The sequence below is a fragment of the Stenella coeruleoalba genome (assembly GCF_951394435.1).
Source record: "Stenella coeruleoalba genome assembly, chromosome: 5".
NCBI classification, from domain to species: domain Eukaryota; kingdom Metazoa; phylum Chordata; class Mammalia; order Artiodactyla; family Delphinidae; genus Stenella; species Stenella coeruleoalba.
Genome location: NC_137150.1, coordinates 84,232,878 through 84,256,736, shown reverse-complemented (window position 1 = coordinate 84,256,736; position 23,859 = coordinate 84,232,878). Strand labels below are relative to the sequence as shown.

The 23,859-nt window shown below is 38.8% G+C and overlaps 1 protein-coding gene across 22 annotated transcripts in view; it reads right to left on the bottom strand.

Moving 5' to 3' along the window:
• Window positions 1-23,859, bottom strand: part of ZBTB20 (zinc finger and BTB domain containing 20) — an 812,397-nt gene that overhangs the window by 116,414 nt on the left and 672,124 nt on the right. For 2 of the 22 annotated variants that reach the window (XM_079921759.1, XM_079921764.1), the window contains exon 1: window positions 14,585-14,898. The exons of the other annotated variants lie outside the window; for them this stretch is intronic. The gene's annotated coding sequence lies outside the window, so the exon portion shown is untranslated. Of the gene's footprint in view, window positions 1-14,584; window positions 14,899-23,859 lie in introns of those variants that run through there. 22 annotated transcript variants of the gene reach the window in all.

Sequence of the window (23,859 nt, the reverse complement as noted above, 5' to 3'; positions counted from 1 at the left end):
TGCTCTAGTTTATGCTTGCTCTTCATGGATTTGGATGGATTTTAGCTCTTAAGAAAGCATAAGAAAAAAAAATCACCTCTGAAAGGTAATAATGATAAATAATGCTGGGCAGTTGGTTTGAGTTAATGTCACTGTAATAGTTGATACGGGTACAAGTGAGGTCTTGGACTCACCTTTCACAAGAGCTAGTCTGTTGGCTCTGAACTGACCCAACAGGAGCAAAGGCTTCTATGAGGCAGAACTCACTTGTCAATTCCCTGCTGTTCTCCTGGGATCTCAGACAGGCCAAACATTTCTTTGCACCTTTCTGTGAACTGCTGCATCTTGGAACTGTCCTCTACTCTACATTAGGGCTACACCCTCTAAGTTCTTGACCTTAGATAGTCCTTCTCTATTTTGGTACATATTTGCATGATGCTCACAGTGCTATACTTGATTTTAAAAATTGGCCTGTTATTTGGCCAAGGAAAGACTATTTTGGTATTGTTTTAATTCTTTACTATCTATTTTGTTAATTATTTGTGTGAATAAAAAAAAAAATCCTAGATTTCTTGCCCCTTGTCATGGTACTATTTCCCAATATTATCTGGTAAATACTTAGGAAATACAATTTTATTTTAATATGTCCTAAACAAAACACAATTGTGAAAGAAAACCGGTAGAGAAAAACATAATAAATTTTGAAGATAAATAACAGTTAATTCTGAAATATCTGCCAGTCTTACTCCTTTATATTAGAACCTAAGGTTGCCAAGAAATGTTATCCACACCGATTTTTTTAAAATGAAGGGACAAAATAAGTTTCTTTTCTGATGATAAGAACTGTAACCCCTGCAGCATAACAGCACCTGATCAGCATCTGTGATGTGAAACTGGCTTCAGCGATTTTCCTTGAAGAAGACTGCTTAGTCAGGACCTTCAAGAAAGCTCCTGTTGTTTAGGACCTAGACTCTACGAGGAACGTCCCGGTTCCCTACAGAACTTGGGCTGGCTGTCATCCCATCCAGTATCCAGTCTGCAGTTGCCACTCAGACACGTAGAGTGTGTGTCTGGGGACGACACATAGTAGAATAGGAAAGGATACAGAGCTCTGTCGTACCAGCACATTTATTGTAAGGAACTAGTTATGCTGCAACTGCTTTGCTCTTTTACATTCTAGGCAACACACCGGTGAATATAAGTCATAACGAACATATTCAACATTTTTTCCATCAGTTCAATACATTATTCATAAATATTAGAGATGGAAAAGACCTAGTAGATTACGGAGTCCAAACCTCCCTTCTGTACCGCCCTTTCCCCCAACTGTTGATGCTAGCTCAACAAAACAACAACAAATCACACAAGGAAAGCAAGAAATTCACAAGTTTTACAAGCAAAAAGGAAAGCTCCAAAGAAGTCTGTATTGAGGGTGAGGAAGTTCAAGGCCTTCTCTTCCTGCTGGTGGCGGAGCTCTGAAGACTAAAAGTATGGTGGCCCTTTGCTGTGAAGGCAAGCCAAGGGAGAAGAATGCCAGCTTCTTCACTTGAGAATCATAATTCAAGGTAAAGCGCAAGAGGCAGTCCCATGTCCTTGGCTAAGTGCTTCCTATCTGTCTCTACAACCTGGTGTGGATTCAGGCATTCTTCTCTCCTGTTAGAACTTGAGATACTGACGATAATGATAAAAGAAAATGTATAAATGAATAGAGAGTTAAAACTACTAGAGTATGCTCCCTGGGATTATCTGTACTATCAAGATAGGAAAACTTTGCAGATGCTACTGTCTCTCTAGAGGAATAAATGCTTGCATTTTAATATTCTCAGCAGCTGGTTCCTGTTGAATGCCATCAGGATGATTCAGCCACCCACCAGGAACACCAGTAATGGCAAGTGCACACAGAGAAATCTGCAAAACTTTCTTCTCTTGATGCCAACACTATTACTCTGGCAAAGTCAGAACCCTTTATTGAATTACCAGTTCTACTAAATGTGACCTTGTTCCCCTCACAAATACCAGCTCGCTTTCAAATAAATGGAACTTCTGGCTGATTAAGATGCAGCATACTTCCTGATTTAAGCACACCCTACGGTCAGCTTCTCCTCAGCTATGGCCATGTGATTTACCCCCTTTTATCTGCTCACTATTCACTGTAACCCTGAAGAACCAGTGAGATCCATATACACCTCGAGTCCACCTTGCGTGCCATCCTGCCTACAGCTGACTTGAAGTATTTAATGCTATATCTCTACCCTGACATGCCTCAAGTTATTTTATCATTTCCAGTTTTTAGAAGTTTCTCATTTCCACAGAATGGGGTTGCATGCCAGGAAAACAGAAATGTGTAGATAAACTGCATTGACCCTAGACCTCATTGATACAGAATTACCATACCACATTCAAGTTAGATAAAAAATTATATACTTGCCCCCTTCTTCAAACAGACCAGATTAGACACTAAAAGGAAGAAATGCCAAAGATGACAGCTAGCTCTCAAAAATGTCTCACTGCCTCATTTCTGGTCCCCAAAGTAAAATCTAAGGACATTCAACACAGATTCAGGAGCTTTCAACAGCCATGAAAATATATGGCTGGAGAGGGAATTTATAAATGTAACGAATACACAATTGGCTTATAACAGATGCAACTAAAATTAAATTCGATATCTTGACCTGCTCTCCAAAGTGAAAGTTTCTAGTTCAGGCTGCAGACAGAGGTATAACCAGCTCATTAATCACATGAAACAGAACTATAAGCTGACACTTCTGGGGATGCTGCAAAGAGCAATCCTATGTGATTGGGGGGCCTGTGTGAAACCTGAAAGGGAAGGTAGGCGGCACCGACAGTCTACAGTGAGCAATACTGATATCGTTTATGGCGTCCATAGGTTGGCCAGCGCCGACTATTCTAAACTTCCAGGAAAGAACTGAAGGATCTTTGTAAGGAAGTAATGGGGCCTATGGACTTGCACAAAAAAGATTCAATATATTTTTATTCAGCTCCTATTATGTAAAAGTCATTGTGTTTGTTGCTTGAAGAGATTTTGAACTCAATAAGATCAATCTATGATCTCGAAAAGAATACTGTTGGGGAAGAACTAGGGGAAAGGGAATATTAATAGTAGTAGTAGTAACAACAACAATGATACTGAGAGATGATCATGGTACTAAGCACTCTACATACTCCATTTCAGGAATTCTTACAATATCCCAGCAAGGTGGTTATCATTTTCCTACTTATAGATGTGGAAATTGAGGCCCAGTGAAATTAAGGACACTGCCCAGATTACATAGACCTGTTCCTTACATTACAAATAAACATACAAATGGCTAATCTATAAGAGTGAATATGACTAAAGCCATTAAAAGATAGAGTACTGTAGAAATAGAGAAGGCAGAATTTGTCTCTACTTGGGAGCACCAGGTGAAAAGAACAGGGGTGTGGAAATGTAGTGTGCACTTAGGAGACAAGGAGGAACCCTGTTAAAATGTGTTTAAACTTATTAACTCAGTACCCTCTGATTAGAACTCACATTTTGATACAACAGTTAGATACATTGATTTGTACAGGAAGATTTCTAAGGAGAAGGACTTCTTTCTAAAGGATTTTCTGACTACAATTTCTCAAATTTTTTTTTCTTTTCTTTTTTCTTTCTTTTTCTTTTTCTTTTGGTGGGGATAGAGGGAAGAAGAGAAATGAGATATAAGGTTACCTTGGAGGGGATATGAGGGCTGCATGAGGGAAGCAACGTTAACAGCAGAGAGCGTCCACGGAGTACCAATGTGGGTGCGTTTTCTTTCATTCCCCAGAATGCCTTATCCTTACCACACATATTTGCCCCCTACCCCATGTAAGGTAGGGTTATTGGTATAGAAATAGGAACGCTAAAGGCCTGCTTACTCTGCTTTCTTCCTCAATTACTTCTGGAATATCATCCACTTTTTATTTATATAAAATTTGTTTTAGGGGTCAGGCTTGTGGTGTAGAGCGGAAGCTAGAAACCTTGAGTTCTCGTACAATTTGCCTTTCTCATCTTGAGAAAGTTTGATCACTTTTCCATTTACATTTTCCTATTAGCATGGTGTTAGCCCAAATAGCATTTCTTCTTCTGTTAAACACCCTGTCCCTTTGGTGAAAATAAAATTTTGTGCTTTACTGAAAAATTTCCATTCTTCTCTATTTAGAACCCCTGGTTCACAGAATCCAATGTATAGCACCACTAGTCAAGATGAATTTGTGGAGCTTTAGTTTCTCTGTTTTTTAAGCTTTTATATTAAATAGTGTTTTCCAAATGTAAGTCACAATATATAAAATACATATTTTAAAAAATTCTACATGGTCCTGCACCAGATATTCAGTATTCCTTTCTGGAGAGTTTGGTAACCCACTCACCTTTATTGAGATATCTAAGGCTTCTTCAAGCTCTAAGATGCCATGATTATGATTCTGTGATGCTGACATTTGCTTTGTCGACACTTAAAGCAGAGCTTTTCAACTTCAAACAATAGCATAACAAGTTGCTATAACAATTACACTTATATGAATCTTTAAGCAGATGAGCATAACAGCTCTTTACAACTATTACCACACTGGACAGCCAAAGCTTAGGAGGTTGTTGTAATTCTCTGCAAAAGTGAATTCTACACTCGATTATATCCTATAAGGAAAAGTATTGCCTTTCTATCTACTTTTAAAATTCATGGACTCTTTCTTTTGGTATCTGTTAGTTTTGCAGCCAGCTACAAGCTTTAAGCATCTCCAATAACTTTCATCATTAGCCTCCGCTCTGTCATGGCTCCTGTGTCTCACCCTTCTGACCTTGCCCACTGAGGTCACTCTTCCTGATGTAATCACACATGCTTCTTTGTAGTTACATTCGTCACAGTGCTCATTAGAATCATCATCATTCCTACTGCACCTTAGGTCAACGAAATTAAATGTGCTTATGCAATTTGTTGTCATTTTAATTTTCCAGCCAGGATTTCTTCATCCAGAAGGACAATTTTATTTTATCTGATCAATAAATAACTAGCCAGTCGAATGACTCTGGAAAGGTTGGTAGAAAGTCGTTCATTGGGGCAAAATCTTAAGTCTAAAGAGGTTTTTGTAAACTTGGACAGTGGCATTACACTGACCTTGAATCCATAGGTTCAAAATGTATTGATGTCAACTTAGTCTTTCAATCTAGTAAAGCAATAAGGATAAAATATGCGTGATTTATATTTATGTGTGTGTTGAATTTAATAAATTAGTCAAGAGTTAAGTTTTTTTTTTTGCGGTACGCGGGCCTCTCACTGTTGTGGCCTCTCCCGTTGCAGAGCACAGGCTCCGGACTTGCAGGCTCAGCGGCCATGGCTCACTGGCCCAGCCGCTCCGTGGCATGTGGGATCTTCCCGGACCGGGGCACGAACCCATGTCCCCTGCATCGGCAGGCAGACTCTCAACCACTGCGCCACCAGAGAAGCCCAAGAGTCAAGGTATTTTTAAAGAAATATTCAAGTCCGTTCCACAGTGACTAATTCACTTTCAGATATAGTCTAAAATATTCTTTTTGGGCTTCCCTGGTGGCGCAGTGGTTAAGAATCTGCCTGCCGATGCAGGGGACACGGGTTCAAGCCCTGGTCCGGGAATATCCCACATGCCGCGGAGCAACTAAGCCCGTGAGCCACAACTACTAAGCCTGCACTCTTGAGCCTGCACGCCACAACTACTGAAGCCTGTGTGCCAAAACTACTGAAGCCCATGCGCCACAACTACTGAAGCCCACATGCCTAGAGCTCGTGCTCCGCAACAAGAGAGGCCACTACAATAAGAAGCCCATGCACCACATCGAAGAGTAGCCCCCGCTCGCTGCAACTAGAGAAAGCCCGTGTGCAGCAACGAAGACCCAACACAGCCAAAAATAAAAAATAAAATAAATAAATTTAAAAAATATTCTTTTTGCTGTAGTTTTAACTTTTTTTTTTTAAAATAAATAAAGAATGTACATAGACTGTGAAGTGGCAATGTAGTCCATTGTGGCATTCTATATATTCCTCAACTTTTGCTCTTTCTATGGTCAGTGTATGTAGAAATAAATAAATCTACAATAGTTTAAGTCTAGAAATTTTTGTTTGGCTAAACTCTGAAAACATAGCTTAAATAGAGTTGAAAGCTTGGCATCTCATTATTTCTTTATATTATAAGGCTTACAATGCCACCTTATAAAAGATATATTCGTTTATTTTCATGTTCAATCAAAAGTGTAGGGTTTCAGGTCTTGGAATGGATTACAGATTGTTCTCTCCTGGTTATTTTTGGCTTTAAGTATATTGATCATTTTATCATTTTCTTGTTTTAAACTGCTTTAAACACAGCACAAATGTTATTCTCATCATGCCAGAAATGGGTTTGGAATTGATTTTGAGTTTCCATCAGTTTTACTCTTTGCTCTCTGTGAGAAGTTTTTTACTTGCTTAAATTCAAAAGGATAGTTTTGTTCAAAAGATGTCAGAGTACAGCATTCAGAGATCCTTAGCTGGACAAGAAAACTGACATTTTCTTCTTTACAAAAAAATAAAAATCATTGTATCTATTGCCATGGACTTTATTGAAATTAGTGAAGAATCATTCATACGAATGCAATTTCAAGGGCTTCCTCCCTCTTTCTCTTCATGTAAGTGTTCGACAAAAGCATGCATCTTCTGAGAAGCTGGCCTGATTGGTCCAGGTTGGCACTGTTTCAGTGTTTGGCCTACAGCGGCTGCTTAGGAATAATTTCATCTCATCCTCTCTGTTTTTCTGGACTGTATCGGACTCAGACACGTGGTATGCAAAGGAAATCCAAGTCCCTTAAAAATGCTATTTCTTTTGGTACTAAAGCCAAGCCCAGTTCTACTTTGGCCAAATGATCTTATCAAGATTTAACAAGAGATATTCAGTAATATCTCCAATCTGGGAGAAGACATTCCACTAAGAAAGATAATTTACTACAGAATATCTATATTTCCTCTTCTGGTACCAGGCAAGGACATGATCGAACTTTATCCTATTGGTACTGAGAATACTATAACACTGATGCAAATTTTATGACAATTATTCATTTCAATTAATTTAAGCGGAAATAAACAAGTAGTTCTTTCCATATTAAAGCAGATACTGGAGATCTATTTTCAGTTATTGCTGAAAATATTTTGGCTTCCATAAAGGCACCTTCCTAACACAGCTGCTTTGCCCTCCTCTGCACTGTCACAATTCAGAATTTGTCACATTTCAGCCAGGTTCTCTAGACTAATTGGATGAAACAATTGCATTACAGTATTAAAATTCCTTTGCAGAATCAAATGAGAGGAGATCTGCACAGTTCAGATAGCCTGGAAGATTTGCAACAAACACAGACCAAATCCTGTATGTTCCATACATCTTTCTACATTTACAGTAATAATCACTTCTATAGTGTTAGGAGTTAACTTCACACTTGAGAATATCAACAAACATAGGGAGAAATTTAGATATGTAAACTTCATTTCCCACCCCATCCTTCCCTCTCCCCTGTGCTGTTTTGTGTTTCAAAGCGGAGTGCTGCATCTTTTTTTTGAAAAGTGTCAGGAAATCGCTTTCCTAGCAATCTAGGCCCTTGAGTTTATATGTGTGGTAGTGACACACCTTGAAACAGAGAGCCCCACAAACCAGAGTGGGACGTTAATTTAAATACACACTTAGGGGGAAGAGCTCCATCTACTGAATTAGTTAGATCACAGTTTGTACCCTATAGTTATCCCATTCACTACTTTCAACCTCGTAGAGGCTCTGGGGAGAACGGAAAAGTTACAGACCCCCAAACAGCTTTGAGTCTGATGCCATTTTGAATATTTCCCAGTTACCCTGAGCCCCTTTCCTTTGCCCTTCCCAGTCTCCAAAGCTTTCCATGTTTCAATGTGAAAGAAAAATGGGATGCTTTGCTGGATAAATCATCCTTGGAAAAAGGTAGAAATCCATTGGTAATTGAAGGAAAAGCCCCAAATAGCTGAAGGGAAAGCAACAGAAAAAAATCGTTCTACCTGACCAGTTGGCAGCCCAGGTAAGAAGCAAAGGGAAGAGTAGCCTACTTACTCCTCCCGCCTTACATCATTGCTCGGGAAGTCTGCAGCCACCCAGGATCAGCTCTTCTGGGCTCTCCCCAGCTGCACAGTGCTGTTGTGGCACTGGGAATTTGCTGTGGCTTCATAAGATTATGGGGATATGCTTCAGCAAGCCAAAAAAGTCACAAACAAAATTCAGGAGAGAAAAAAAAGTACAAAAACAGCTGATCTTACTGGAGAAGCACTTGGCATTTTCCTACATATGCCACAATTTTCTTTGGTATTTCCTGGTTCTATGATCAGAAAAGTTATCATATCATGTTTATTACTGTTGTGTTTTCAGGGTTGCTGGTGGCGGGGCGTGGTATAGTGAGAGCAAACAGACCAGACATGGGAGTAGCAAGGTAAAGATTACTTCTCCTACTTGTTTGAAAGCTTTCCAGGGGATCATGAGGTTAAAAAGTTTTCTTCTTCAGAATACTGAAGACATATAGAAATAATATACAGAAAAAATAGCCATAGCCTTTCTAGATTGGGAAAGTAAAAAAACTTGTTTAACACAGTAACACATACGGAACAAAGCAAATCGTATCGGAATAAACCTGAATGTTAATACAGCTGCATAAAATTCAGGAGTATGTAAGACGTATAAAAATACTTTATAAGTTGAGATAAATTGTTAGAATACAAAAAGACATTAATAAGTATATATGTATATAAAATAATCAGAGGGAGGCAATAATTGGATTTTTAAATTACAGAAAAATAATAAAATATAATAAATTAATAAAAGTTTGCATTAAGGCTAATCCTCTTTCATGCAAAAATAGAATTAATATAAATGTAAAGTGAAGCTGTGTCTCTGTATGTGTGTGCATGTGTATATATATATGTATATTTGCACAAAGTATTACTGACTGACATTGAAAGGTGATATGTTGCATAGAAATAAAAACTTTGAATTATTTTAAATTGGGCATTTAAAGTATCAGCATTAACCTGGCAGGTTTTTTTCTTTTTTTAAAATAACATTTAATTTTCAAGTTCTATTTTAAATCATGGAAAGAAAAAAAAATTAGAAAAGCATTGCATAGATGCACAATATGTATTTTGTAAAAAATTTCATTTGCATTTCTTAGAATATTTAGTTCTCAAAAAACGGCCAGTTGGCTTTTCTTCAAGCCTCTGCAAGACAAGTTCAGTTCTGAGTCAAGAAAAGCTATGAGAAATTTCACCTCAAAATGAAATTTGTTTGGATAATTATAAAGACCTGAAAAATGAGATCATCTCCACCATAACTATAACAAACAGCTAATGAATAAATATATTCTGACAAGAATCGATAAGAATTGCAAAGCCTGAGAGGGTCATCGCAAACTTGAAAAAGGTAACCAAGTGAGGAAACATCAAATGGAGTTAATGGAGATAAAGCATTCTGAAAAATGTAAAGTGTTAACAGTCACCGACAGGAAAGAATATACTTCCACAGGGATGACAACAACAAAATGAAACAAAACAACCCAAAACAACTGGAAATATATTATATCTCCTGGAGCAAAGTATGACTACTTATTCAGCAAGAGGAGAACCTACTTCTTTGTCATTCCCTTTGGAAGCCTGTTGTTTTTTTTTTTTAAAAAAAGGTTGCACAAAAGATACATGTGTTCTTTTTCTGGTATTATTACAGGCCCACCTAGATTTAGCTTTCGGTTCCAGATGAGATCAGGCATGTTCAGACTAGCACATCTTTGCTCTGTAAGCACAGAGCTGCTATCTTTTCACTGGCAAATTCTCGGATCCCCAAATTTATGCACAATAAATGCCCTTAAAAATCTGCAAATTTTCTACTTCAGTCAAATACCTCATTGAGTTCAATTTTTTTCTTATTTTACTCTGCTAGTAGTAAGCCGAAAAGTTAAGGCAGGCGACTCCCATAAGAAAGGAAAGTTGAATAGTACTTACCCTAAGTATAATGTGCAAGCCTTAATGGGGGAATCTACTTTTGCTCTATGGTTTTTAGAAGGGAATCCAGGTTTAAACTCAGCTCTCGCCCTTTTCCCTTCTGGAAAACTGAGTAGACTCACTGAAGGTGGCTCTGAGAAAGATCCTACAAATCAACAGCCTTACCTGTGGCCATTCAGAAGAATGCACTTTGGTGTGTGTTTAAAACTATGAATAAAGTCAGACACAGCGCATGCTCAGCAGGCAATTTAAAAATATTTATAACGTTGTTGTTTCAAAAACAAATTTCCTCAAACAAAGCAAAACTCACATTTCTGATCCATGCCAAGTTTAACGTTCTGAGACAAAACTGTTTTGGAGTTTTCTGCTGGGGAAAAAAAAGGCTTCTAAAATTTTTGTTGAACGAAAAATAGTTCCCTCTTCCCTTCTGGATTCTCTTAAATTAAGAGGTGGAATAAAATTCCCTCTAAGTTTCAACAAAATTCACCTTGGGCTAAGATAAGGCAGTAGATATTTAAGGTCTGTAAAAAATAATTTTGGGGAGAGTAACAAGGAACTAAAAACTATAAGTTTAAAGAATGTAATGGTCATCTGTACCTTCAAGGCAGTCTTGCTTGTTACTGTACAAAAAAAATCCTGATACAAATAGGATATATTATGTTACGTATAGATAGGTTATGCGTTGATAAGAATAATGCATAGGAAACTATGTGCATACCTAGAGAAGTTATGTTTTTCTTTTGCTAACTAAAATCTGAACTCTTGAAAACTGTAAAAGAAATACATCAAAAATTTAGGAGAAACCCAGGAATAATGTCAGTATAATTCCTCTGTTTTACATAGCAGCCATGGAGAGGAAGGCAATCACATATCTATTAGTTACATTTTGAGTTACACAAAATAAAAATTGGCTTAAATACAGTTTTTAAGGCCCTAATTGCAGCAGGAATGCCTGTATTACCCTGACTGGAAATTTTTTCTCCTCCTTGAGTATCCCTAAGTATTCCATTTTACCATCTATCACCAAACCCTGCCCGGCCCACAGATCTCACAGATCTTATTCAAATCTCTCACTTAATTCTTAAGTCACTGAATGACTTTCAGCCCCTGCTCTACTTTCCAGGGGTGCTCAGCTGGCCTCACAAAAGCTCCACAGACGCATCGTTCAGTATCTCTGATGCTTTCAAGCTCAGCAGAGGGTGCCAAAAAAAAAAAAAAAAAAAAAATCAGTGATTAAAAAAAAGTTTATTAAAGTGAAACTAGGAGTGCAGATTTGAAGAAGTTGCTTCTACTTTTATTTCCCTCGCAACTCAGCACAGGTGTTTCCTAACTTATACTATCGTGCATGCTGATGAGGGGGAGGGTGAAATTAAGGTGAGGGAATGGGCCAAGGGCCGACCAGCAAGCATTTAGGATTTCCAGCCTCATGTGTTAATGGACATGTCTAAAAATGGACCCCCCAAAAGCCTAGAATGAGGTTTCTTTTTGGCAAATGATTAAACCAGTACACTGAAATAATTAAAGCTTTGTCCTTAAAGAAAGCATCAGATCAACAGAACAAAAACAAAGATAAAAATTGCACACACATATGCATGCGCACACACACACTCTCTCGCACACACAGATACACAAAACTAGCGGGTGAGGGGAGAAGGAAATTAAATAAAAGAAAACAAACAGAGTCCTAACAGGCCATTCTCCGAAAAGGAATCTAAATAAAAAGTCATATGATATCTGATAGTGCAGGACACGTCGCCAAGAACTGGGGCGGATTGCCTACAGGAAGAAAGGGCCAGTGTATTCCAGCTCAAAGAGCTTTTCTTTCCTCCTCCTCTATTTTTTTTCCCTTTTCTCCTCGACTGTGAATGTGTTACTCTCAGGTCAGATGCACGAAGAATCCCAGAATGACAGCTATCACCTTTCACTGTACTCCTGGCGGCACAACTGGCTGATAGGAGCTGCCTGAGTTGGGATCAAGAGGGGCTAGTGCAGCTTTCAGTAACAGCCTCTTCCAGTAGCCCCTCTGTCTCTTTCATAGACCCCCTTGGTCACGTTAAAAATAGAACAACAACAACAACAAAAAAGCACAAGCAAAAAACAAAACAAAAAACAAAAATGCAAACACAACAGCCCACAGCAACAAAAGAGTTCAAGGGGAAAAAAAAAATCAGAAACAAGCCAAAAGGGGGGAAAAAAAAAGCTCTTGCCTTCAATATAAAACTTTTTCAAGACCGAGTTTCTTTTCTCTTATTTTGATGACTTTCTTTTTAAAGATCTTTTTCTCCTTAAGCACTCTTAAGAGCATTAAAAATCTCTACAAAAATACAGAAAAGTCTCAAGGCAATATAAGAATTTTCCTGAGGAAAACACATAACGGTAAGAAGTGAGTTACCCTAGAAAAATTTGGATTCGCCAAAAGTTCCCCTAATTCTAATGTCTTTCAGCGACTTCAAGTGCAAACACTGGCCACCTAGCTCTTGTTTTTTCTCTGGTGGGTCATTACTGAGGCAACACATACACAGTAAGGTTTCCCGAAAAGACTCCTTGTTATCAAGTTACTTCAAACATAAGGCGCTCACACCTCCCAGCCAGAAGGGCTTATTGACTAGACACCACTCTCTGCCCTGATATGTATTACACCCTTAAGAAGCAGTTACTTAAATGTATTCTAAAAATATGGAAAAATGTATATATTTTCCCTACAGTTTCCCACCCCAGGGACAGGAACAGATTATACTTTCAGTGAATGAAAAAAAAAAAAAAAAGAAGAAGAAAAGAGTTTCTGAATCTTGAAACAACTGTTGTAGCTGGTTTCCACTTAGTAAAATAGTTATCTGTAGTTAGGTACTGTACATAACGTATATTTAAGAATTTTTGTGGTGCTTGTGAATTTTCCCCCTGTTCAGTTTTGTGTCTATTAAGTATCTTAAAGAGATTTCCAAATAACAATTGAAATATAAATGCATTAGGAGGAGAACTTTTAGAAAGAAAACATTTTCTTGAGTTTATAATTCAAGGATGTCAGTATAAAGATATAAATGTACAGCATATGTAAAAGGTGGAATTGTTTATACGTCTTGCACAGACAGTTCACATGATTTCTTTCTTCTTTTGTTGGAGCATTAATTTGAAAATGATAAGCATTCTGGAATGTTTGCTACAAACGCAAATTCATGGTGAAAATATACATGCATAGGCAAAAAATCAAATGGAGAACACGCAAAGCTACGTGGCAATCAGAATCGTAGAAAAATCTCTGTCTAGACTATATTTCGCTTGAACTAGTGTATCACGGATGGGGCAGTAATCTCTCTGGGGGTTTTGTAATTTACGTCATTAAATAGAAACAAAAATAAAATACAAATATCTGTTCCCTTAGTATCTTTTCTTAATAACTGACAAGTGACACAAGCGGTACCTATTAAACGGATGCAAAAACTTGTGAGACCGAATGAACTAATGTACCCCATTGGTATTTTGGGAACCCAAATCCCATAATTAACTTTTTACCTAAGAGGCAAAAGTAGAAGACGTTCTTGCCACTAAATTGATTATTTTGTGGAGTCTTGTTCTCTCCTCCACAGGATTTTAGGGACCCAGAATGGGTAAAGAGATGACAGCAGAGGATGAATCCTGAACAACTTTTATTGTGAGTAGAAAAAAATAGCATAGAGTGAGCATAGAACAGTTGGATTTAGAAAGATTAAAAGACGAGAAAAGAGCAACATATCCAACTTAATTAGTCTTTTTCCTTTTCCTTTTTTATGTATATATATTGGGGTGATGGGGAGAAAAGATAACTGGATTTCTTTTGAATGTCTTTGTGTCTTTATAGAGTGAATGTTCTGTTCCTGTCTCTCTCTTTTTAGGCGAAAAACTAATAAAAATAGAAAAACATATATCAGACATTAAGCTCACTGCCCCCCCCCCCCACCCCTTCCCTTTGTAAAGAACTCTTTGTTCTCTAGTGAAAATGCTGAAAAATCCCCGGGCAGCTACTCCCTGAAACAAGTGCAAAACACTTAGAGGCTTTTGGGCTGGCTGGGAGCCAGGAACCCTCCCGCTGTCTGGTTAGAAGAGGAAAAAAAGAAGAGAGAGGGAGAGAGGGGAAGAGAGATGGGGGGGCAGAGAGAGAGAGAGAGGAAGAGAGAGAGAGAGAGAGGAAGAGAGAGAGAGAGAGAGAGAGAGAGAGAGAGAGAGAGAGAGAAATTGGAGCTTCCTTTAATAGACATAGGAAGCAGCGGTTTTTTTTTTCTTTTTCCTTTTTTTCAAAACTGGCGGTCAAGCGTTAAGTAACTCCCGTCTAAATCCACCTGCTAGAAATGAACTTGGGTAACCCCCCAGGGGTGCACAAAGACAGGGAAGACAGTAACATAGTCCATACTCTTTCCCACCCCCCGTTGTACTGCTTCCATTCTTTCTGCTCCCATACACAAATGCCCACAGATCTCACGCCACCCCCTTACCCCCCAACAACAAACACAGCGAAATACATGCTCCCTAGGTCTCTTAAAAAAAAAAAAAAAAAAGGCTTTTCCATCTCGGTTGCGACACAGTGATAAGGGGTAGCGAACATCTCATACCTGGTGTGAATGCTAATCAGTCAGGAGTTCTCCTTTTCCCAAGACAGGGAACTGTTTCCTTCCAAATTTATTAGAACCTCCTCCACTGCCTCTTTGAAAAACCTTCTTTGTCACCCTCTCCCAAGTCCCGATACTTCTTTAAAAAAAAAATGGCTTCGGAGCTCCTTCTATTCTTGATATTGATTCTCTCTCTCTCCCCCCACCCCTCCTCCTCTCTCCTGTCTGTGTCTCTTCTGAGTGGTCTATTGATAAGTCCCTGGAGGCACTGGGTCAGCCTGCCCGTAGGAAACCAGACACAATGCACAAATCTCCGAGTGCCATTCTGCCATCAGCAAGCAGACCACGTTTAGGAGAGAGAGAGAGGAAAAAAAAAAACAGTAGAGCAAGAGACAGAGAGAGAGAGAGAGAGAGAGAGAGAGAGAGAGAGACCAACCGAGGGAGGGAGAGACCGAGAGGAAGAGGTGGGGGAGAGAGAGAGAGAGAGGGGGAGAGAGACAGAGGGAGAGAGACACGGAAGGAGAGAGAGAGAGTGTGAGAAAAAGACTGATTGGAACAGGAGGGAGGGAGAGAGAGAAAGGGAGAGGGAGAGAGAGAGCGCGAGAGGGAGAGCGACACTGCCAGTCAGGTTAATCATCCCTACTTTAATTAGCTGTTCGGCTTAGACATAAAACAATTGAATTTGAATGATCTGTCAGCAGGCTCGGCTGAACCAAAGGGGAAAAGCGAATATTACAAAAAGACTGTTGGTGTGTTCTGATAAGCAATACTGCTCCTACTGACAAATCCTCAAAGGGGGAACTATTAAAACTTACAACTAAACAAAAAGTGCAAATGTAAATGGCACTAGATAGAGGTCTTTTTAAAAAATGGAGTTTTCTACCCTAGTTTTATCAACATAGATATTTATGTGCAGGTGCCAGCATATTAGGGTCTGTGTGTAATGTGTGAAAGTTTATTAACGATGGTCTGGGAGTGTAGCAGACAGATGCTGCAGAGAACAAGACAGGTACAGTCGGATGCCGAGTCTAGATCTTGGAGGGAGATGGATGCTGGAAGAAGAGGAACCGTGGCAAGAGATCAGCACAAAGTCAGTGGGCAGACAGGCAGACAGATTTTAGGCACTGCACGATCTCGTCTAAAAAGGCAAAAGTTCTGATGCAATAATAGGTGCAAAACAATCCATCCGTCCTTCTCTCTCGGGAGCACTCCAAGGTACAGTTAAAATGGATTAATCTTTGTGACAAACAGAGCTGGCAAGGCAGACTATGGCAGACACCGAAGGCGACTCGCAGACCCAGAGAATACCAGAGCCGGGAAAAGCCACAGAGATCAATCTCTCCAACGCCCTAATTTAGCAGATGAGGAAACTGAGGGCCAGAGACTCAGGCTAATAAATCATAAAGGCAACAGCACTGTCGACATTGGAACCCAGGGCTCCACCAGTGCTGTTTCCATCATGCCAGCCAACTTCCAGCTTTCTTTAAAGATTCTGGCCCAACAGGTATGGAAATCACCCTTGTCTTCATAATAATAAGATTCTTCCACCTATACAGCTAGTGCACAGACCTCTAATTCTTAAAAATGTCTAAATAGCTAAGTGGAAATTTTGGGGGGTTCATTTTGAATTCTAGGGATAGGGATTTAAGTGCTTAATTCATTCTCAGAGAAAAGCAGAAAAATATTGCATTGTACAGGCCCAGTCTCAGCAAGGTATAGCTAGCTGGTGCCACATTCCAAGCTAGTGAAGGCCAGTTGATCGATCTACAAAGACCTCTCCCAGAGTTTGCAATTCTCTTTGTGAATATCGTCCGCTATACATCACAATGTAAAAAGATGTGTTCTTTCATACAACTCATTTTTAAAATGTAGGCACACTGTAGGTGAAAGAGATTGAATCTTTCAGTTTACAGTGTCATTTTCAATCACTGATGAGATTTTCTACCTGAAAGATTAGCTATAGGCAACTTTTCCTATATATTTCATTTGAAACGAGCTACTAAAATAGAAAGGGGGAAACTGTATTATCTGCCTATGTATTTGATGGTATCTTTTTTGGACATATATGATCATATTCAGTAAGGATCTTCCTCTTACAGCAGATAATTGAAGGTAAAATTTTTTTAAGGGGGAAAGGGGTGCTTAAGAAGAGAACAGTTCTATCAGATGTTACTGGAGAGATTAAGTCTCTTGTCCTAAAACAAGAATCATGGTGTATATAAAAGTGAAAACTCTCAGTCATGCTTCAGCAACGATGTTGCTACTTAGGGTGACAGAAGAAAACTGAAAGAAATGTCAGGCACCTGGGAGCCCACTCAGAGGCAAGTAATCAGAGAGAAGTCATGGCCAGAGTAATTTAGCTTATTTGCATGACAACCTCTTTAACAATGGCTGCTGTGACATGTCTAAAACATACGGTCCACAGTCAATCAATTTAGGGGGAGGAGGAATCAGTGATTTTGACATTGTTAGGTGCCTCCTGCAGGTCTCCAAGCACCTGATAGGCAAGAACCCAAGGCAGAGAAGTGCAGTCCTTAGTGAATGCGTTCTAGGTGACCTGCGTGAAAGGGGAATGAGCTTTGGAGTCAAACAGACCTTTGCAAAAGTGTGTAAGTCACAGCTGCTCTCACAGTCTCAGTTTCCCTGTCTGTAAAAGGTGGTAATATCCATCCCATAAGGTTATTTTGAGGATGACATGAGCTAACACAGATGGAATCCGTGGCTGGTCATTACATGGTAGCTTTTATTGAGCTTTTATTGAGGAAGGCAGAAAATGAGGGTGTGAATAAACAAAACTGCATACTCTGGATGTGCTGAGTGTATTATGTTCAAAGCATGCAGGTTTAAGACACGAATGCACATAGCAAAGCAAGGATCTAATACAGATCCAGAAGTCTAATACAGACTTCTGCTGGAAAGGGTAAAGTTTAAAAGCCCTAAATTCTGGAATCTAAACTTCAGGGATTATCTGAGGGGTGTTTGATCTCTTTGTTTCCAGACTTTGGTATATTTCCTGGCTAATAATAATAATAACCAACATATCACTGAGCATTGATTTGTGATAAGCACTCTGCTAAGTACTTAACATTTTTCATCGTACTTTAGTGCCACAACAACCCTATGAATTAGGTACTACAAATCCTCACTTCACAGAAAAGAAAATCAAGGCATAGAAGATTTAGGTGACTTGCTCAAGAGCACACAGCTAATAAGTGTGGAGCCAGAGATGAAACACAGGCAAGCTGACTTTAAAGCCTGCATTCTTAGCCATAATGCTGGGCTGGCACACGGTAGGTATTCAGTAAATATGTGTTGAATAAATGAGCAAATGCATAAAACACCAGTGTTTCGATTTCATTACAAAATAAGTGCAAATCCATTCACGATCACCTGAGAGAACCTTGTGCTAGGACTATACAATCTGTACCTCCTCTGTAGCTCACTTCAGGTGGCAGCCCTTCCTCAGAAGCCAGGGTCAGCCATGTCCCTGGATGGTGCTGAAAACGGATGAGGTGAAGACCGCTGGCTACGACCACCCGGGGCATTTAAATATCTGATGGCATTTTCAGTACTTTGAGGGTAGTATTAGCACATGGGTTATTAATTGGCTTAATTCCAGTTCAGATAATTACATCGTGTCTCTTTAATTTTTTCCTGACTATGCCATTCTTCACTTCCTGTCATAAATGTGCTCTTTAAAAAAGCATAGGAACACACACAAACATATAGTTACATTTAAGGTTTGTATAATCATCTAGGGTGTTCTTTTTTCTAAATGATTAGTATATAGTAGCCATGTAATAAATGAATGAATGGGCAAAAGAATTAAAGTTATTGCAAAATAAAGATAACTAGTTGAGATTTTTGTTTGGCACTGAAATAAACAGATTTTTAAACCATTTCCTTGGTGACAGGATTCCAATCATTTTTTTTTTTCTCATGGGCAGATATTTCAAGAGCTGATGACCTGCTCATGATAAGCTGATTTCCTTATACTGTGCAGTTTCCAGCATAAAAATTAGCAATGAAAACTGATCTTTTAAAGTGGAAAGTAAGACTAGGTCCCGAATGGCATAGTATATTGAACTCATAGGTTTTAGAATAGTCATTAATCCAGTTATTAGTCCCTGACTTATTTAGCAGCATTTTTCTCACCAAACATATTACTAGAATAATCTTCAAATAAAGAAGAAAAGGACAAGGGTTCCCAATTTAATAAGCTTAGGAAAGTTTGACAGTCATAAAAGCACAAAGACCACCTCTTTTTCCAAAAGAATTCTTGACCTTTGAAATACTGACTGTGTCTACATGATACCAAAGAAAATCTCCTAGAGGCATCCATTTTAGTCATGTGCACAAATAGTTAAGTGCATCCATGGCAGAGCCTGGTTTATTAGTCCTTTTCAGTGTACATTTGTATGAACAAGTCACCAAATGTAAGGAGCATAGAAAGGAAAATAATAAAGGGTTAATTTATTTACTATGCATGAGAGTGTCTAGATCTTTGCTTCCTCAGCTTTTAGTTCAAAATTCCATGCATACTCTGCACATAATAATAAATGCCATAATTCAATGTATGCCATAATTTGATTTACTTTCAAGCACCTTTTCTTGTTCAGCTCTCAAAGCTTTCCTTCCTATAAACTTCCTCCAAATTATTCTTCGTGACCCTCTGTAAATCATCGTTTGAAATTGGTGTTTGTGGGATGACTCTAATGCTGCAGACAGATTTGTATCAAACTAGACCTGTTTTCTTTTGAGAATCAGTGGTCAACTTCCATGCCCTTATCAGAGAACAAGCTAAATTAAATTAAAAAAATAAAATAAAACCCGAGCCCTTTCCCACTTCTTTGACCCCTGTAATAATGACAGCAGTCATTCAGTGACTGTCCTCTAGTTTGTTTCTCATGCTTTGAGACTGACATCTTTGGGACAAGGTCTGTACACTCTGCTCGGCGTCTTTAACATATTGTCTGGTATCACATCTGGCCATGGTGGTAGATGACATCTCAGAAAAGCTGGAGGCAACAACTGTTAACTCTCTTAGTTCTTCATATGCAATTGCAATTTATTTTCTCTGTACCTCGAGTTTCCAATATGTAAAAGGGGTATACTTATTGCCCGAAGACTAGTGATTTGATGCTTAGACTAAAGTAGTATTATTGGGTAGGATATTTAAGAATTAGCAAGGGAAAAGCACTTATACTAGAGATTTTTATAGCCTCACCACTATTTTTATAGCAAGAAGTCCTTGGATAACACATTCTAAATTCAAAATTTAAGTGAATTTTTAATTCAAAAGAAAAGTGGACAATATTTATACTGAATATTAGAGATAGTAAACAAACTCTTGGTTTTAAATTTAAATGTCATCTAGAAACAGCTTGATAAATTTCATAAAAGCACAGAATCTTAGCCCTAGGTGGTATTTAGGAGATTCTCTGGTTCTTTCAGTTTACAGAGAAAAGCTGAGTGGCTTAGACATATTATCTGATAAGTACTGGAACCCAGTTTGTCTATTTCTCGGTCCCATGCCTTCCTCAGCCACAGTGGGCAACATGGCTGTCACACGCTTGCCCTTCATAGTCCTGACCACCCTCCTTTTGGACATATTTTATTAAGGGGGCTCTTAAACTCTGGTGCTGAGAAAGGGGTTCTGTGTTCCACGTGTAGTCTGATAGACATGCCACAATGGAACTGTGGTAGGCTGAATAATGACCCGGAAAAAGATATCTCTAATCCCCAGAACCTACGAATGTTGCCTTATATGGCAAAGGAGTCTTGTGGATGTGATCTAAATGTAATCACAAGGGTTTTTATAAGAGAGAGACAGAGAGTCAGAGCTAATAGTAAGAGATGTGATGACAGAAACAAGAGGTTGGAGTTATTTGTGGAAGGGGTCATGAGCCAAGGAGTGCAGATGGTCTCCAGAAGCTAGAAAAGGCAAGGAAATGGATTCTTCCCTAGAGCTTCCAGAGGAACCAGCCCTACTATCAGCTACCTTGATCTGGACATTATTTCACAACACAGCTAAAATATTTCTTAGCTTTTTTTTTTAAAGCAGATATATTACCTTGTTGATTCAAACTGAGTTTGTGATACAAGATTTCTTACTAGTCTTCAGAAAAATATTGACTAGGATAGGTCAAGAATGGGTCTCTCCTTCTTGCCCTTAAGGACTTCCTCCTAAGTTGACGTGGAGAAATATATGTAAAGATTATTGATTAATGGATCAGTTGCCTACGGATCCATCTAATCACACTAGCCTATGTCCAGTCTTATGGAAGCTCTTCATTGGTGGGTTGGTACTCATCTCCAAGTTAATCTACCACAGTCAACGGTAGGTTCTAGTTAGAAGGAAACTGAAGGGTTTTGCTGTGTAATTCTTGAGTGCAAGAAGATCGAAGCTTATTCTAAACAGTGAGGTGCTCTCTTGCTAGCCCCCACCCCAAATTTGTTCTACTTTTTCCTAGTGGAGGTCAGAAATGGAGAAAAGAAGCATAAGGCAACATCATGCAAAACAAACTTTCTTCTTAGGACTTTGCCACTCAGATATGCATACAACCTGAGGACAGTGCTCCTAAAGAGTGGTTCTTGGCAGCATCAGTCTTGTCTAGAAACTTGTTAGAAAAATAAATTCTTGGATCCTACTCTAGGCCTACTGAATCAGACACTCAGAGGTGACTATCTGAGTGCCTCTGTTTTAATAAGCTCTTTAGATACTTCTAAAGTCTAGCTGAGAATCATAGGGCAAATCTGTGAGATCTGGCAAGTGAAAAACATGTTGGACTCTGAGTGATATCACCTGTCCATCTGGGTGTAATTTAATTGTGGCTCTGTTGCTTGCCCACTATATGACCTTAGATCATGTTCTTAGTTCATCTCATCACATACAAAATGGGGATGACAATATTATATTATTAGTAGTATTAGTATTATTATTAGTATTATTATCATTGCCCTGTCTATGCAAAAGGCTAATATAGGACATAATAAGATCATGAATATGAAAACACTATATACTTTATAAATGCAGCATTATTATTATGGAAGAAACATCAGTTTGGATTGCGAGTGTCCTGGGACCAAGGTGTTGGGGATATCACCTTGATATTTCACATTAACCGAGGCTCTGAAGCAATAAGAGTAAAAAAAAGTTCGAGAAGCTCAAATGTCAGTTCTAATTCTCGAAGCCAAAAATGAAGCCTGGAAGTCTGTAGACTTTTAAATGATGTGATAACGAATGGAGGACCCACTGACATTTTTAGCTTCCAGAACCAGGTGCTGAATTTTTTGATTTGTTCATCAGGTAGCAAAATGCAGTGGCAGTTTTGAATGCTATATCACCAATGAAAGCCTGTGGCTTGTGAGATTCAGAGTCATACTTCTTTATAAATTCCCAGTGCCACTCAGTTTTAGTAAAGCGGCCCATGATCTCTTTCATTTCCATACCATATTCTTTTTTTTTTTTTTTTTTTTTTTTTTGCGGTATGCGGGCCTTTCACTGTTGTGGCCTCTCCCGTTGCAGAGCACAGGCTCTGGACGTGCAGGCTCAGAGGCCATGGCGCACGGGCCCAGCCGCTCCACGGCATGTGGGATCCTCCCGGACCGGGGCACGAACCCGTGTCCCCTGCATCGGCAGGCGGACTCTCAACCACTGCGCCACCAGGGAAGCCCCATACCATATTCTTAAGTAAGTAAGAAGCTCCAGGAAGCCAGCTCAAAGACAACTGATTATATTCACAGATTTTTCAATGGAAAAGATATAAATCCTGGTAGGTGGGAGGGGTTGTCCAGATCAGGATTGAGACTTTCTTAGATATTGAAGTCCAATCTCTTAAGGAGCTGAAAAAACTCTCACACAACCGGTTCAGAGACAACCATGATTTTCATGGAAAATCATCAGGATTTTATCCAATTTCTTAGTAATGAAAATTCACAGTATTTATCAAGGACTCTGTATAAGCGGGAAAAATATATCTTATAAAAGATAGATAACCATCCCTTTTCCTTCTTGCATGAAATCATAGTAGGTATGCCTTTTGGCCTGAGGGCTCTTCCATCCTCTCATGATTAAAGTCTACATGTCACATTTTGGCAACTCTTTGGTGCCTGGTGCCTTGCAGAACAGTTGTGGTGTGGAAAAGATTCTGTTTGGATTGTTACTTCCTCTGAGCCAGTCACAACGTGTGCATCAGGGGAAGCAGCTGCACCTTTTAAGAGCTCTGTGTCCTTAAGCAAGTCATCTGCCCTTTTAAATTCATAGATTTTTCACTTGTAAAATGTGGATATGTGACTTAATAATCTCACAAATTGTTGAGATCACAAGTTGAGGATCAAAAGGAATGATATATTCTAAATGCTTTGTAAGCTAAAGATCCCATTTGCTTGGCACTATTGATGTTATTACTTACACTTCAACAGAAGAGTACAGGTATATATGGAAATACTGCATATGGTAGCCTGCACACTTTCAGGCATTTAAGTTGTGTATACCACCATGGTTTTCTCCTTAACTTACATTAATCTTTTTGTCAGGTTATAGTTAAGGTGGTAACTAAGGATGTTATTTCCTTGAAATCCCTACATGATCTTTGGGTCAATTATGATCAGTTATACATTAAATAGACACTGCTGCAGAATTTATGACGGTTCTGTTCTGGCCAATATTCCCTAAGTAAAAACAGATTCAAAATAAAAGCAACATAGCATCCAAAGCTGGTATTGAGGAGTGAAAATACCTTCAAAGGCCATTCCTTGGTTGCTTAACATCAAGCATCTACTTAGAAATGTCTATTAGTTCAACAAGCATTCCTGAAGGAAAATCTGTAGCAAAGCTACTGGGTGTTCAACATTTCAAAAGGCAGGAACATGTATTTTGCCACGATGCAAATTATTATTGCTTGAATTGCCCAAACTTTGTTTAAACTAACCTATGAGTCGAGTTCAGATGAAGAGCCCATGCACTGTTGCCACTCAGTAGCTCTAAGAATAGGTGGTACCCAATCAATGAGTCCTTCCAATGGCAGGGAAATTACCTGGTATATTTTAATATAAATCATTAATGTAATTGTGCAAAGAACATATCTAAATATCTAGAACTGTTATTTAAATCTTTCATTGTTGTATACAATCCCATTTTTTCTGTTTTGCACCCTTAACTAGACTATAATAAACCCTGACTTACACTTCTCTGAATTTCCCAGTGCCTCCAGTACAGTGGTTTACACATAGCATTTGCTTCCACAATATCTGCTTTTTAATTGGATTCAATTCTT